The 15,348-nt window shown below is 30.3% G+C and overlaps 1 protein-coding gene and 1 non-coding gene across 2 annotated transcripts in view; one reads left to right on the top strand and one right to left on the bottom strand.

Moving 5' to 3' along the window:
• Positions 1 to 15,348, bottom strand: part of LOC113369963 (fibroblast growth factor 10-like) — a 142,923-nt gene that overhangs the window by 105,159 nt on the left and 22,416 nt on the right. The gene's annotated exons all lie outside the window — the stretch shown is intronic.
• LOC113371724 lies at positions 9,834 to 10,045 on the top strand. The gene has a single exon (XR_003366664.1). It is a non-coding gene; the product is annotated as a small nucleolar RNA U3 (small nucleolar RNA).

Genomic DNA, 15,348 nt, shown 5'->3' with positions numbered 1-15,348 from the left:
CGTTCATTACATAAAATTTATATAGAATATATTTTAGTTTATTATTAATTACGGCTTAAGAAGAACTTTATTTTTAATTTATATTTGTTTTTCAATTGGTTTTTGTTTTCTGAATACATTTAATTTTTTTTATTATCCCTCGGAGTATAAAATACTTCGAAAGGGGTTGAGAAACCCCCAAACATCAACATTTGGTCCTTTCGAGCCGGATCCTAATTATTATTAGGATTAATTGGGTGTATACAGAAAACAAAAATTTATAATGGCGCCTAAACTCGATATTGGTGCAGAAATTGCACGTCTAACCGCCAAGAGAGAGATGTACTTTTCAATCGTTCAAGAAACGTACGATCTATCAAAACAAATTGATAAACCTTCAAATAAGACACAATTTCTTGAAAATTTATATATTACGGAAAATGCTCGAGAACAATTTATTCAATTGTGCGATGAAATAAATAAATTAAAATACCTAGATAATCCTAGTTTTATTCCGGAATATTCCGCAATTAAAGCATTTGAAACGATTTATGCCAAAATAAAACACACTGAGAAATGGTTAGATAATAAAAATGTGCATAGTGTGTCCATTTGTGACTTCAAATGAAGACATTGTACCCAAACAACATTTACCGTCCATTGAAGTACCTAAATTCTCAGGTGATATCCAACAATGGCCTTTATTCTATGAAACTTTTAATTCACTAATTCGTGAGAGTACCGAGTTAGATAATGTATCAAAATTCCATTTTTTAAAAGGTGCGTTACAGGGTCCGGTATTAAAAATATTTCATTCGATACTACCGACCACTAATAATTATCAAATTCTTTGGAAAGCGCTCATCAAAAAATACCAAAATAAACGTTACTTAGCCACAAATTATTTCAAACAGCTATTATCATTCAAAATCATTTTTTCTGGACAAATAAATTTATTCCTGGAAAAACTCGATACCGCGGTGCAAGCGCTCTCCCAATTAAATATTCCCGACGCCTATGATTTCTTAATAACGTCACTAGCACTGTTACAAAAAAATTCAAGCATTTTTATCAAGGTGAGTTTCCCCAATATCAAGACCTCCTGCAGTTTCTTCAAAAACTACAACAAGCAAAAAATCAAGTCTATGGTATGACCAACAATTTCACTAATGAGAAACCAAATTACAAAAACACTAAAATTAGCCGGTCATTTTTGTTGAAAAATAAATACGATAACAAATGCTTTGTGTGTCGGGAACAACACAGAGTGTTTACTTGTTCGAGATTTCTATCATTGAGTATACCTGATCGGCGATCTCTTATTCAAAAATTAAACTTATGCGACAATTGCTTGGGTCATAAGATAACGACTACATGTCGATCGAATAAAACCTGTTTATTATGTAACGAACGACATCACTCGTTATTGCATATTGGCAGCAATTTTGCGAGTACGGATCAAAATAATCTTTCTAACTCCAAATCAAATAATACGGTTTTATGCGTATTTAATCAAAACAAAATCGCACATCATATTACCATATTGCCGACGGCAGTAGTAAAAGTTACTACTAGAAAAGTAAACATTTTATTACGTACAATTATTGATTCGGGAAGCGATAGAAATTTTGTGACATTAACTTGGTACAAAAAGGCTGATTTACAAATTCTTCCAACATCAACCCAAGTGATCGGGTTAGGCAATTCGTCACATAAAGTTATTGGATTAGTTAATTTCACTTTGAAATCTTTAGTCGATTCTTATCAGTTATCGGTCTGTGCATACGTAGTACACGAGATAGTGGGAAAGCAACCACAAATTACCTTTCCGATTTCATCCATCAAAACATTTCTAAATTATCCTTTAGCGGATCCTAACTTTCATACACCCCAGGAGGTCGACGGAATTTTGGGTTGCCATGTTTTCGGCGAAATTCTTTCGCACTATTCAGGTTAAAAATGATAAAGTATTACCTGTGGCCCTAAAAACCCGGTTGGGTTATCTAATATTAGGTTCCATTCCTGATTTATTTGAAAATACCGGCATTTCTACTAATTTATGTAATGTTTCAGATTCAGATCTTCATTTACAAATGAATATATTCTTACAATTAGAAGACATTCCCAAAATAATCCTCTCTTCTAATGATGATTTATGCGAAAACCATTTTACTACAACTACTACGCGATCTCCAGATGGACGATATGTAGTAGCGCTGCCTTTTAAAAGTAAAGTATTTCATTTAGCCTTAAAGCGATACCACATGCTTGAAAATAAATTTTTGAAATATCCAGAATTTCATAAAAAATATGCCGCCGTTATAGAAGATTACCTGACTCAAAACCAATTATCCTTTGTCGATTATTGTCCGGTAGATCATGAAGTCGATGATTTTATTAAAATAAAAAATGGATATTATATTCCACATTTCGCAGTCGAAAAAGAAAGTTCCTCCACGCCATTACGCGTTGTATATGATGCATCTGCGAAAAATTCAGAATTCACTTCCTTGAACAAAATTTTGCATGTTGGTCCTGAATTACAAACCGACATTTGTCCAATCCTTCTAAATTTTCGGTTCGGGCCTATAACATTAACAGCTGATATCAAACAAATGTATAGTAATATTTAGGTTCGTAAACAAGATATAAAATATCAAAAAATCTTATGGAGAACATTTTCCGATGCACCCATTGGCATCTATGAATTAAATACTGTAACTTTTGCTTTACCATCATCTCCTTTTCAAGCTATCAGAACCATCAAACAACTTTCCCGAGACGAATGTTCCAAATATTCTCAATCTATTTCTAGAATATTTGACAACGATGTCTATATTGATGATGTGCTTACAAGCATAGACTCCTTGGATAGCGCTAAAACCATTTGCGAGGGTTTGCAGACTATATTATCGTCTGGTGGTTTTAAATTAAAAAAGTGGGAATCTAATAATTCTAATCTGCGTAAACTTTTTCCTGATTCTGATGTACAAAATAAACATTTCTCTAAATCGGAGTTTGAAATGGAATCTTCTACAAAGGTATTGGGATTAAAATGGAATTCCTTATAAGATAATTTTTCATTCGAAATAAAGCTTACGTGGAGAAAATGGAATAGCGCGAATCTGGGATCCTCTGGGTTTCCTTACTCCAATAGTTGTTAAGATAAAAATATTATTGAAAAAAATTTGGATATTAAAAATCGATTGGGATGAGAAGTTACCATCATTTATTATTACATCATGGTTAGCCGTTTACTCCGAATTAGAACATCTTAATAACTATCAGATTCCGCATTATCTCGAAACTGTAAAACAAAACAAGTGTTCATTATTTGGTTTCGCGGATAGCTCAGAGCAAGCGTATGAAGCTGTAATTTATATTAAATCTCTTGGCAGTCCGAATTTGTTGATTTCAAACTCACGAGTAACACCGATTAAAAACCAAACATTAGCCAGGCTTGAACTTTGTGCTTGTCATTTACTGTCAAAACTGCTGAATTTTATATCAACAAATAACCAGCATAGTATAGATTTTGATTCCTTTTACTGTTTTTCCGATTCTATGATTGTTATCCACTGGTTAGCAGGACCGGCTACTCGTTGGAAGACATTTGTAGCCAATAGAGTAACAAAAATACGCGATCTCATTCCTAATGCACAATGGCTTCACATTCCTTCTAATCAGAATGCAGCCGATTGTGTTTTCCGAGGTCTTCGACCTAAGGAATTTATTCAACATAAGAATTGGTTGTTTGGGCCGGATTGGTTAAATGGTCCTATATCAACTTGGCCCGCACAAACGGTTGAACCTTCCGGAGTTATTGATCAAGAAAGAAAAGTTAACGTTCTAATAGTAAAAAGTGTCATTCCACTGATCAATCCTTTATATGAATTAACGCAAAAATTTTCTAAATGGTGCAAACTGTAAGAATTTTTGCTTATATATTGAAGTTTTGTAAAATTATAACAAATCGAAACCGACTTTTGACTTCAGATTTGAAACAAGCCGAGGTAATTATTATTCGATTAATCCAAGAACATCATTTTCCCGAAGAATTCAAACTATTAACGAACGGAAAGTCTTGTTCAAAGAAGTTTTGCCGACTAAATTTGGTTTTAAATTCTAATAATTGTTTACGCGTTAAAGGTAGATTGGGATTAACAACTAATAACAATCCACTTTTTTTGCCAAAAAAGACCAAGTAGTAAATTGTCTCATAGATTACTACCATATTAATAATTTACATACTGGATCAAACTTAGTATTATCTTTATTGAGGCGAAAATATTGGATTTGGTCGGCTCGTGCAATAATTCGTAATAGTCTTCACAAGTGTATAACTTGTTTTCAACAGAATCCGAAACTCAATTTTCCATTCATGGGCGACTTACCAGTACCGCGCATAGAAGCCAGTACAATTTTCCTAAATGTCGGCGTTGATTATGCAGGTCCCTTTAATATCTCCATGAGTCGGCACAGAGGCGCTCGAACCTACAAGTCCTATATATGTTTGTTCATCTGTTTAGCCACTAAGGCGATACATCTCGAATTAGCTTCAGATTTAACAAGCGATACATTTTTAGATTGCTTAAAACGATTCCTAGCCCGGCGTGGTCCTATTAAATGTATTTACTCCGATTGTGGAACCAATTTTATAAGAGCCAAAAATACTCTTGATTCCCTATTCCACCTCCTAAATTCCGAAGAGTATAAAAAGCGTTTCAATGAATTATTGGTTTTACATGACATTGAATGGCAATTTAATCCACCGTTTGCCCCACATTTTGGGGGTATATGGGAGGCGAATACTAAATCAGTAAAGACCCATTTGTTTAAAGTTATAAGATTGCAAATTTTATCCTACGAAAAGTTTAATACTCTCCTCAATCAAATCGAAGCCTTACTAAATTCAAGACCGTTATGTTGGCTGAGCAATGATCCATCAGATCCTCAACCTCTTACGCCTGCGCACTTCTTAATGCAAGAGCCTTTGTCGAATTTGGCCGTTGACTATGAAAACTTGAATTTGACTAAAAGAAGAGAGTTGCTAGATCATATTGTCGCTTCTTACTGGAAGCGATGGAATGTGGAATATCTCACTGAGCTACAGGTCCGACAGAAATGGAATACAGTCACTAATCCTATTAAAAGGGGAAATTTGGTAGTTGTAAAACAAGAGAATGCGCGTCCGCTCCATTGGGGGTTGGGAAGAGTTGAAGAGGTTTTTCCGGGCCCCGATGGAGTATTTCGAGTGGCATTGGTAAAAACGGGTAATACCTTAATCAAACGGCCTGTTGTCAAACTATGCCCCCTACCTATTCAAGAATTTATAACTAAATTATTCATATAAAAAAAATAAAACAAAAAAAACTTTTTTATCTCATGATTTATTTGCTTCTATATATAGTTTTGCCAAATTTTCAATCACCAGGGCGTTGAGAACACCCCTCATAGTCTATGCAAGATTCTTGTAAATGTCAAAAAATCTAGACCCTGGCGCAAAAATAAAACTTCCGCAATCTAGATTGTGTGAATGTGGTAGGTAGTGAGAGCGGGACCCTGGCGCGATCTACTCTGAATGAAAGTTTGAATTTATTTTGGCAATTCTATTCTTCCCAATCATGAGGTTCACTATGTACCAATTTCGAGTATTTTCAGAAGTATAAAAGGCTAACCTTTTAGTCGGGGGAAAATGTTTGCGCCGCACCTGTGTAGGTTGTCGGACCTGTAAAAGGTTTGTTTTTCTACTCGGACAACACGTTTCAAATTTATGCAATCGGGCAATTCTGACCCATAAAAAGGCCAATGCAGGCAATAGTTTGAGTCGAGTCGATTCTTTCCGTGTTACTTCCAATCAGTACCTTCATTTCCTTTTAGTGTTTGCAATCAGTTCAATGTTATCAGTGGATTAAGTTTCTATTGTGTGTCAAGTCAACCAGTTATTTTTTGTTATCAGTGAATTCGAATTCCCTTTCAACATTTCCAACCGACTACGCTGATGTTTCCAGATCCAACCAAATAGCAGCCGCGGCTTGGACTTCCAAACAGATAACATTTTCATGCAATATTAATTAAGTGATCATTTTTGTTTTTCATTTACATAAAATTTATATAGAATATATCTTAGTTTATTATTAATTACGGCTTAAGAAGAACTTTACTTTTAATTTATTTTTGTTTTCCAATTGGTTTTTGTTTTCTGAATACATTTAATTTTTTTATCATTCCTCGGATTATAAAATACTTCGAAAGGGGTTGAGAAACCCATCAACATCAACACATGGTGATAACCAAGATGCCAAAAATCAAAATAAACACATTGAAATTAATTACAATATGAACTCATGTTAAAAATGTAGATATGTGCAAGCAAATTCACAAAAAAAAAAATGTCCATTATAAATAGCTATATAACGATCCGGGATAAAACTTTAAAATGGCTGTATGAATTGGGCCATTCTTAGCCTAGAAAAATTTGTGCTAATCAGTAGGTTGTCAGAAAGTTGAGATATTATTTCCACATTGAAATTAATTACAATATGAACTCATGTTAAAAATGTAGATATGTGCAAGCAAATTCACAAAAAAAAATGTCCATTTTAAATAGCTATATAACGATCCGGGATAAAACTTTAAAATGGCTGTATGAATTGGGCCATTCTTAGCCTAGAAAAATTTGTGCTAATCAGTAGGTTGTCAGAAAGTTGAGATATTATTTCCGCGTAAAAACTTTACATTTTTAATTTGAAAATTTTTGTAGAGGCGTAATTCAAATGAAACTCAAAAAACTCAAAATTTTTAACTTTTTAAAATGTTAATAAGAAAATGCACTTTTTGGAGCTGCAGCATTCTTTTTTGCAATTCATATTTTTTTCAAAGTCGGTGCTCTGAAAGCACTCACTTGCATAATTTTATATTCATTAGTATTTATAAAGTATTTTCTAGATCATATTATTATTTTATTTAGATTATATGAATTAAAAACCTAAATTTGGAATCGAACAAAGGCGACATTTTGTCGAATAACTTATTACCAGATATAACAGTCCACAACTTAAATAAGAGGATTCGGTTGATAATATAACTTTGGAACACACACCTGCAAAAATGTCAATGCACAAAATTACAAGTTCTCTGGAATAAAATATTTTGAAAATTGATTAAAATATTCGCATTTAATTAAATGCATCAACAGTTCCGGTACTAGAACAAGTATAGCAGAAAATCATTCACTGATGTCCTACAATTTTGAAGGAATTCCTTCTAAACAATATGTCAAAATCCATGCATTTTAGACACAGTCTGGTATCGTCCATGTTTCATTAAATCACTCTACAAATTGAAAACGATGAAAAATTTCAGCAATCAATGGATAATGCAATGTAAAATATAATTCACTAATGGTTTTTTTCCACTAATTTTGAAGAATAAACTAGAAAAATTTTCTATAAATTTATCGAATATATGAAGATCCACCACCAATATCTCAAAAACCAGTAAAGTTTAGCATCGTTCAACAACAATATTTGAAAGTAGAGGGAAAAAGATGTACAACCAGCTATAATCTTGATTCTTATAACTTTGCTATCGGGAGATAAACGGTAATCTTTAAAAATCCATAACGAAAGTATTTTCTTTTATTGTTACTTTTTGGATTGTGAGTACTGTGATTTAGTTCACGAGACCTTAATATAAATTTTAATGATACGCCAATTAATTGTTTTATAAAATGTAATGTTGATTTTGAGTGAGAATCAACAGTTTTCTTTATATAACCACTTTAAAAACTTACATCTTACATGTGTGGAGCAAAAATGACCAACTAAAGATTGACCATGGCTTAAGACTAAAAAAGACTTGGATTGAATTATACGATATTTTTATAGAAAGTGTATAACTTACAGTTTGGCTGCAATAATAAAATATAGACAAACGAATATTATTATTATAAACTATATCATTCATTATTATACAAGTAGACTTTGGGGTGCCTTGTGTTTATGATACCTCATTGCCTGTACCAGAGTGTAAATTATTCTTACACTCATAAAATGAAGTATTCTTTTTTTTATTCTCTAGAAATTGTTTAGAAATACCTTACTTAGCAAAACAACATTTGCCGGGTCAGCTAGTTCATTCATACATCTACATCTACAGGTATGACTAAAAATATTGTATAACCTTTGGCATTGAAATAAATTGAGCTATTGGAAATAAATTTGTTCTATAAATTGATGTGTTAAATTATATATATATATATATATATATATATATATATATATATATATATATTATATATATATATATATATATATATATATATATATATATATATATCTTATATATAAAAATGGAGCTCGACTAAACAGTTTTAGTCTTGGAAAATTCGTGCTAATCAGTAAGTTGTGAGAAAGGTGAAATATTCTTTTAAAACCGCGTAAAAACTTCACATTTTTAATTTGAAGATTTTTGTAAAATCGTAATTTAAATAAAACAATGGAAGTCAAATACGTCATACCTCAAATGTCAAATGTTTTTGATAGAAACTGTTCAATTACATTTAATAGGATGTTTTAGGATAATATTATTAAATTATGATTAATTTGCAGTAAGTAGTTTTGTTTGTAGTAATATTTATACACAAAAACGTCATTAAACGGGCCGCAAGTGTTACTAGAAACTCAAATTATCAAGTTTTTTGAAATGTTAATTTGAAAATGCAATTTTTGGCGTTATAACACTTTTTTTTGCAAAATCATATTTTTCTTAAACACGGTGCTCTGAAAGATCTCATTTGTATAATTATATACTCATTAGTATTTATAAAACATTTTCTAGGTTATATTATTTTTATTTTACATTTTGTCGAATAATATATTCTCACTTATAGTTTCCCAGAATTAGTCGAAAAATAGATGGTAATATATGAAGGCCCGGGGTTAAAAGGGTCCACCACATGTGTCAAAAATCAGTAAAGTTAAGCATTGTTTAACAACAATATTTGAAAGTATAGAGAAAAAGATGTATAACCAGCAGTAACCTTTGATATCGGGAGATAAACGGTAATCTAAAGTTAGTCGGTAAGTAATCAAAAATCCATAATAATAGTATCGGTGCATTATATTTTCCGTGTTTTTTATTTTTTTAACTTCCCACAGGGTAAGTTATGGTAATCGTAAAAAAATAGAAAATGAAAATTTTTATATATCTTTACGTTGCTGAATATTTTGGCATACCTTAAAAAAATTGATGTATGTGTGTGTGTTGGCGAGGATACAAATTTTCGTCGACGATTTCGGAAATACCGATCAACCGATTCGTATAATTAAAAAAACATTCGATTTGTATTGATAAGGTAGCGTGCTGATTAATTTTTGCTGAAGGCAGGTCTAGCCATTTCGAAGATACGGGGAAAAAAGTACCAAAAACGGTAGCTCAGTTGTTAAAAGAACGGAGCGTCCGATTTTAATAATTCAAAAACATTTTACTTGTATTGATAAGATGAAGAACTGATTAAATTTTTAAAGATGGGTCAAATCAGTACCCGAAACGTTTTATAATAAAACGTTTTACTTGTTCTAATAATGTGTCAATTATTGGGTTGACGCCCAAGAACAACTTTATTATATATCAGCCAAAATACTTGAAAAAATTGTGATTTTTTCTACTAATACAATATGTGATACACTTCATATCAAAAAACACTTAGGTATGGTGAACTCATAAAACTCCACACAATATTCACTGCGTATGGGTACTCTTTATGAGTATGTTTATTTGATCGCTAGATATACTTGTCTCCTTTAAACCGACATATGACATTTGATAAGTTACCTCGGCATTCTCTCGGCAAGATCATACTTCACATGATCATTTGGGTAGTATGTCTTCACAATCTCTTCACTAAAATATAGAGTTGATGCGACCTCGAAGATGAGTCGTAGCATCGCACCCTGAGCGTGAGTAAGATGTTGAACTTCGTTTGGAGTTGGATCATCATCGATGACCGTTCGTCAAAGTTCTTTGTGAATTTCGCTCATGGGTGTGATGCATTCAGAGAGGTATCTTTCAAAACATCATATATTATGTTATCGGCATCCCAAAAATAACCACAATATTGCGTTTCTGACATTTTTAAATTATTATTATTTAAACCGAGAGGTTGGAGGTTCATGCCCACTTGGGGCGTAAAATAAGTATTGTTTATACTCATTATTGTTCAATTATTATAATTAATGTTTATGCTATATATCGTTTACTCCTTCAATTATCAACGCTGCGGCAGTAGCCTCCGTGGCGCAATTGGCTATCGCGTTCGGCTATTAACCGAAAGGTTGGTGGTTCGAGCTAACTGCTTAATACTTTTGCCTCAATTCTGTAGTAACAACTCAGCATATATATATATATATATATATATATATATATATATATATATATATATAAGGGTGGTCCTTAAAATAGTCATTTTCGAATTTCCTTGCTCCCAGGGGCTCAAATGGTTCCAAATTGATAAAAACCAATTCTCTGAAAGTTTTAGCTCTTAATATTAACATTTAGATAGAGCGCAATTCAATAAAACTTCGTATGGAAAGAGCATGGAAAAAATTTTGAAAATTTAAAATAAATGTTTTAGGTATAACTTAGCGATAAATAAATGAGTTTTATTCATTTATTTGTAAATTTCACCTAAAAAACTTTTTTAAAATTTTTGAAAAATTTTCCATGCTATTTCCATACAAAACTTTGATTGAATTGCGCTCTATCTAAATGTTAATATTAAGAGCTAAAACTTTCAGAGAATTGTTTTTTATCTATTTGGAACCATTTGAGCCCCTGGGAGCAAAGAAATTCGAAAATGACCATTTTAAGGATCACCCTATATATATATATATATATATATATATATATATCTTGATAGTTCTTTCGACGTTGAAACATATTTCAAAGTAACTAGCAGCCCATTCGTCGAAATAAAAAAGGTATAAAGTATAAAAACTTTTATTTATACGTTTCGACACAAGATGCGTGTCATCATTCAGCAACACAGGACAAAAACACTCAACAAAAATTTATTTTAAAAAATTAAACTTAATAACATATTAGAGAAAACAACATTTTTTAGAAAAAATTATGAATAACTAAAAGATTTGAAAACTAATTTGACTAAAAGTTATGAAATACATCATTGTGAAGCGAGAAACACGCCCATACCGAGCATCTAGACTCGACTCAAGTGTTGAGTTGAGTATATATATATATATATAAAGCGAGAGGTTTTTCTTCAGATGGTGAAATAATATGATAAAAATTGTTTCTTGGGCATCCATCCAATAATTAAAAAAACAGTTTTAATGCAAAATGTTTTAATTAAGAGAACATACGTTTCGGGTCCAGATTTGACCCATCTTCAGTGCTACAAATAAATATATCAGGGTTACAAATTAAAACAATTGGCTTCTCGATGAATAATTCTTGGATTGGTGAAATTAAAAATTTTTTAATTTCACCAATCCAAGAATTATTCATCGAGAAGCCAACACTTTACGCAGGAAGTTTGCTAAGAGTATTTTTATACAAATATTACCTACTATTAACAAACGTTTTGATTCGGCTTCTCTTTGCAATATTTACCGCGATGCTTCGAACAATTTTTTCAATATGCGCAATACTTCGTAACAATTCTTTTATGTAATGTATATGTATATATGTATATATGCGTATTTTTATGTATGTGTATATGTACATATATACATATTTATGTTTGTGGATATACATGTATGGGCATATATGTTGCATTTGTGTGTATATTTGGATTTTACATAGATGTTGTAATTGCATGTTTGCATGTGGTTGTTTATGTTAGTTATGTTTTGTGTATGTGTATGCAATTGTTACAATTATTGTGTTGCGTTATATATACATATATATGTTGTTTTTTAATTATTAATAACTTGTTTTTTTAACTTTTATCTTTTTCAGTTAATATTTATACTTTTTCTTAATATAATTCTCTATTTCACAATTTTTTACATTGTTCTGTCTTGGTTTTATTATGTTTCTATATTTTTATTTTGATCCACATTTTTCATTTTGATCCAACTTTGTTCAACCGTCTGATTATGGATGACTTACATATTTAAAAAAAATTTCTATGTTCCTTGCGCATGATCGCTGGAAAATTCTTCATAACTGTAACCCTTAAAATTCTCTCTATCCCGTTCTCTCATCCAATGACGATACAGTTTCCACTATTTTCCGCTGCAAACACGTAGGCCCGCATTTTACTCTCGTTTACACATACGTAATTCTGTCTCCAAACTAACAAGATGTGTTTTTGGAATAACCTTTTTTACAATAAAACATATTATTTATTTTAATTTTTACAATTTTCATAACTTGATGTTTTTTCAATTTTTTATTTCATACTTATTTTTTCGTTTACATTTTTGTGTTGTTCTTTGTGTTATATTTTTTTAAAAAATTTATTTGTATGGTGAGTTTCTTTACATATGTTTATTTTATGTTGTTTTTCATATATACTTTTCATATACATTGTATCTACTTATTTTTGTCTGTAATTATGTATCTTTTATATTATTTTTTTATATTGTTTTAATTTGTAACCCTGATATATTTATTTGTAGCACTGAAGATGGGTCAAATCTGGACCCGAAACGTATGTTCTCTTAATTAAAACATTTTGCATTAAAACTGTTTTTTTAATTATTGGATGGATGCCCAAGAAACAATTTTTATCATATATATATATATATATATATATATATATATATATATATATATATATCTTGATATTGTTTGTTTTGACTTTGAAACATTATACGATACAGTTTTGCAGCCACCAGTCGAAAAATAAAACCAGAACGTAAATATAAATCTTTTTAATACGTTTCGAGCTATTCTGCTAGCTCATCATTCAGCTAAAAAACACACAGAGTAATAAAACAAAGTAACAAAATAAAATAAAACAGAATTAAAATTATACATACCAAACCAAGTTATTAAAGTTGCAAGTTATTAAACATTCAAAAAATTATTTTATGTAAAATTTGACAAACATGAATATTTTGTTCTAAAAACAAAAAACAAAAAAATATGTATATATATATATATAATTTTGAAAAATGAAATCAAGTAATCGAAATATATCGAATGAAAGAAAAAAGAAAATAAAAGAAAATATCAAGTGGTAAAAAATTGTTCAAATATTAAAATAAATCAGATTTACATATGTTAATTAAATTTTGATAGCTGTCAAAAAGTAAGGAAGAAGAAGTTCTCTTATTAACACAATCAGAATTTAAAAAAATGAAAACAGATTCAGCAAACCTTCTCAGGTCAACATTTTGTTCAATATATAAAATAACTGGATTGTTTAGGTCAAATGTGTGTTTAAAATTTTGCATATGGTCTGAAAGCATTGTTTTAAATTGATTTTTATTGTTTGAATTATATTTATGTTGAAGCATTCTTCTGTATATATACTGTGAACTCTCCCCAATATAGAATTTTTCACAATCATTACAATTCACCTTGTAAACGGAGTCAACAATTCTATTTTGTGGTGTTTTTGATTTTAAAGGAGTATACAAATAATTTAGAGTATTTTCAAATTTGAAAACTATCTTTTTTAAAAAATAAGTAAAATTGCCTAAAATGGTAAGGAAATAATACCTTTATAACGATTTAGAAAAGATGAAGAATTTGTTAAACTAGTATCAATAGGTAACGAAAGGTTATTATTATTAATGTTAATTTTATTATTATTTAAATACTGCATACGGTTTTTTATAATATTATTAACTAATTTTAACGGATATAAATTGTCTACAAGAATTTCGCGGATTAAATCTAAATTTTTGTTCCAAAAGATGTAATCACTTAAAAGAATAGCTCTATCAATTAATGAAATAATAATAGAAATTTTGATCGAACGGGAATGAAAGGAAAAATAGTTAATGTAACGACCGGACCAAGTTGGCTTTTGATACCAGTTTGTACAAATTTAGTTATTATTAAATCTAATAATTTTAATATCTAAAAAGCTAATAGAATTGTCAACCTCTTGTTCACAAGTGAACTGCAAATGTTTACTGAAAGAGTTAAAACAATTCAATGTATGGTTCATATAGTTATTATCTAAACATAAAAGAATGTCATCAACATATCTAAAATATATGAAGGGTTGAACAGGAAGTTTAGGCAAAACAGAATTTTCTAGAAGTTGTAAAGTTAAATCAGCAAGAGAGGGACTAACACTAGAGCCCATTGGCAAACCAAAAATCTGTGAATAAAATTTATTTTCAAAACAGAAATAAGTATTACTAAAAATGAATTTTAAAATGTATTTGAACCAAAATAAGTTTATAGAAGTGTGGGGTTGGATATCATTCCAACGATCTGAGATAGCATCTAACGCTAAGTCCCAAGGAACATTAGTAAAAAGCGATATGACATCAAAACTGACAAAAGAAAAATTAGGAGGAATTTGTAAATTATTTAGACGTTTTACTAAATTGAAAAAATTGGAAACATTAAATTCCGACAAAATGGTAACCTTAGAAAGAATAGTGCTGATGTGCTTCGTAAGTTTACTTAAAGGAGTGTTAATATCAGAAACAATAGGTCTTATAGGTAAATCTGGTTTATGAACTTTAGGAAGACAGTATAATTTAGGAAAATTAGGATGAAAAACTTTAAGGGAATATCCTAATGATTTAGTAATTTGTTTTTTGTCAATTAAATTATTAATAAGTTTTTGTGTCTGTCTATTTAAGTGATCTGTGGGATCGTTGGCCAATTCGCTACAAAGAACTTCATCCTTCAACAAGTTATATGTTTTTGAAAGATAATCTTCCTTATTGAGAACAACAGTGAGATTACCCTTGACTGCTCTCGTAACAATAATATCAGGATTGTCCTTCAAAAATCTTTTACATAAATTCAAATCTCTTAAAACTTCAAAATTCATATGAATGAAATTTTTATTTAAATTTTTCTTTATGAAAGATAGAAGGTTCTTACAGCAAACGGATCTAAATTTAGATTCTTTTTCAACATCTATATATATATATATATATATATATATACTAGCAAACCCGACGAACTCCGTTTCGCCACCAGATGGTTTCGTGAGAAAGATGAAGGATTTTTTTGTTTGTTTTATATTTGAAAATGAAAGATTTGATCAGGAAGGAAAACCCGACTTATTTTTATATATATAGAAGATAATCTATTCGCAATTATTTAAAACAATTATTGATTATTTTCATTACTCGAATTTTTAGTTACGGTGCGTGAAGTTCCAGCAATTTGCATTAGAGCACGATGCCATGCACCACTAATTTT

Source organism: Ctenocephalides felis, unplaced genomic scaffold (genome assembly GCF_003426905.1).
Source record: "Ctenocephalides felis isolate EL2017-DRISC unplaced genomic scaffold, ASM342690v1 CF-g0.4_SCAFFOLD_01492, whole genome shotgun sequence".
NCBI lineage: Eukaryota > Metazoa > Arthropoda > Insecta > Siphonaptera > Pulicidae > Ctenocephalides > Ctenocephalides felis.
Note: the sequence above shows the minus strand (reverse complement) of the source record. Positions and strands in the feature narration are given on the sequence as shown.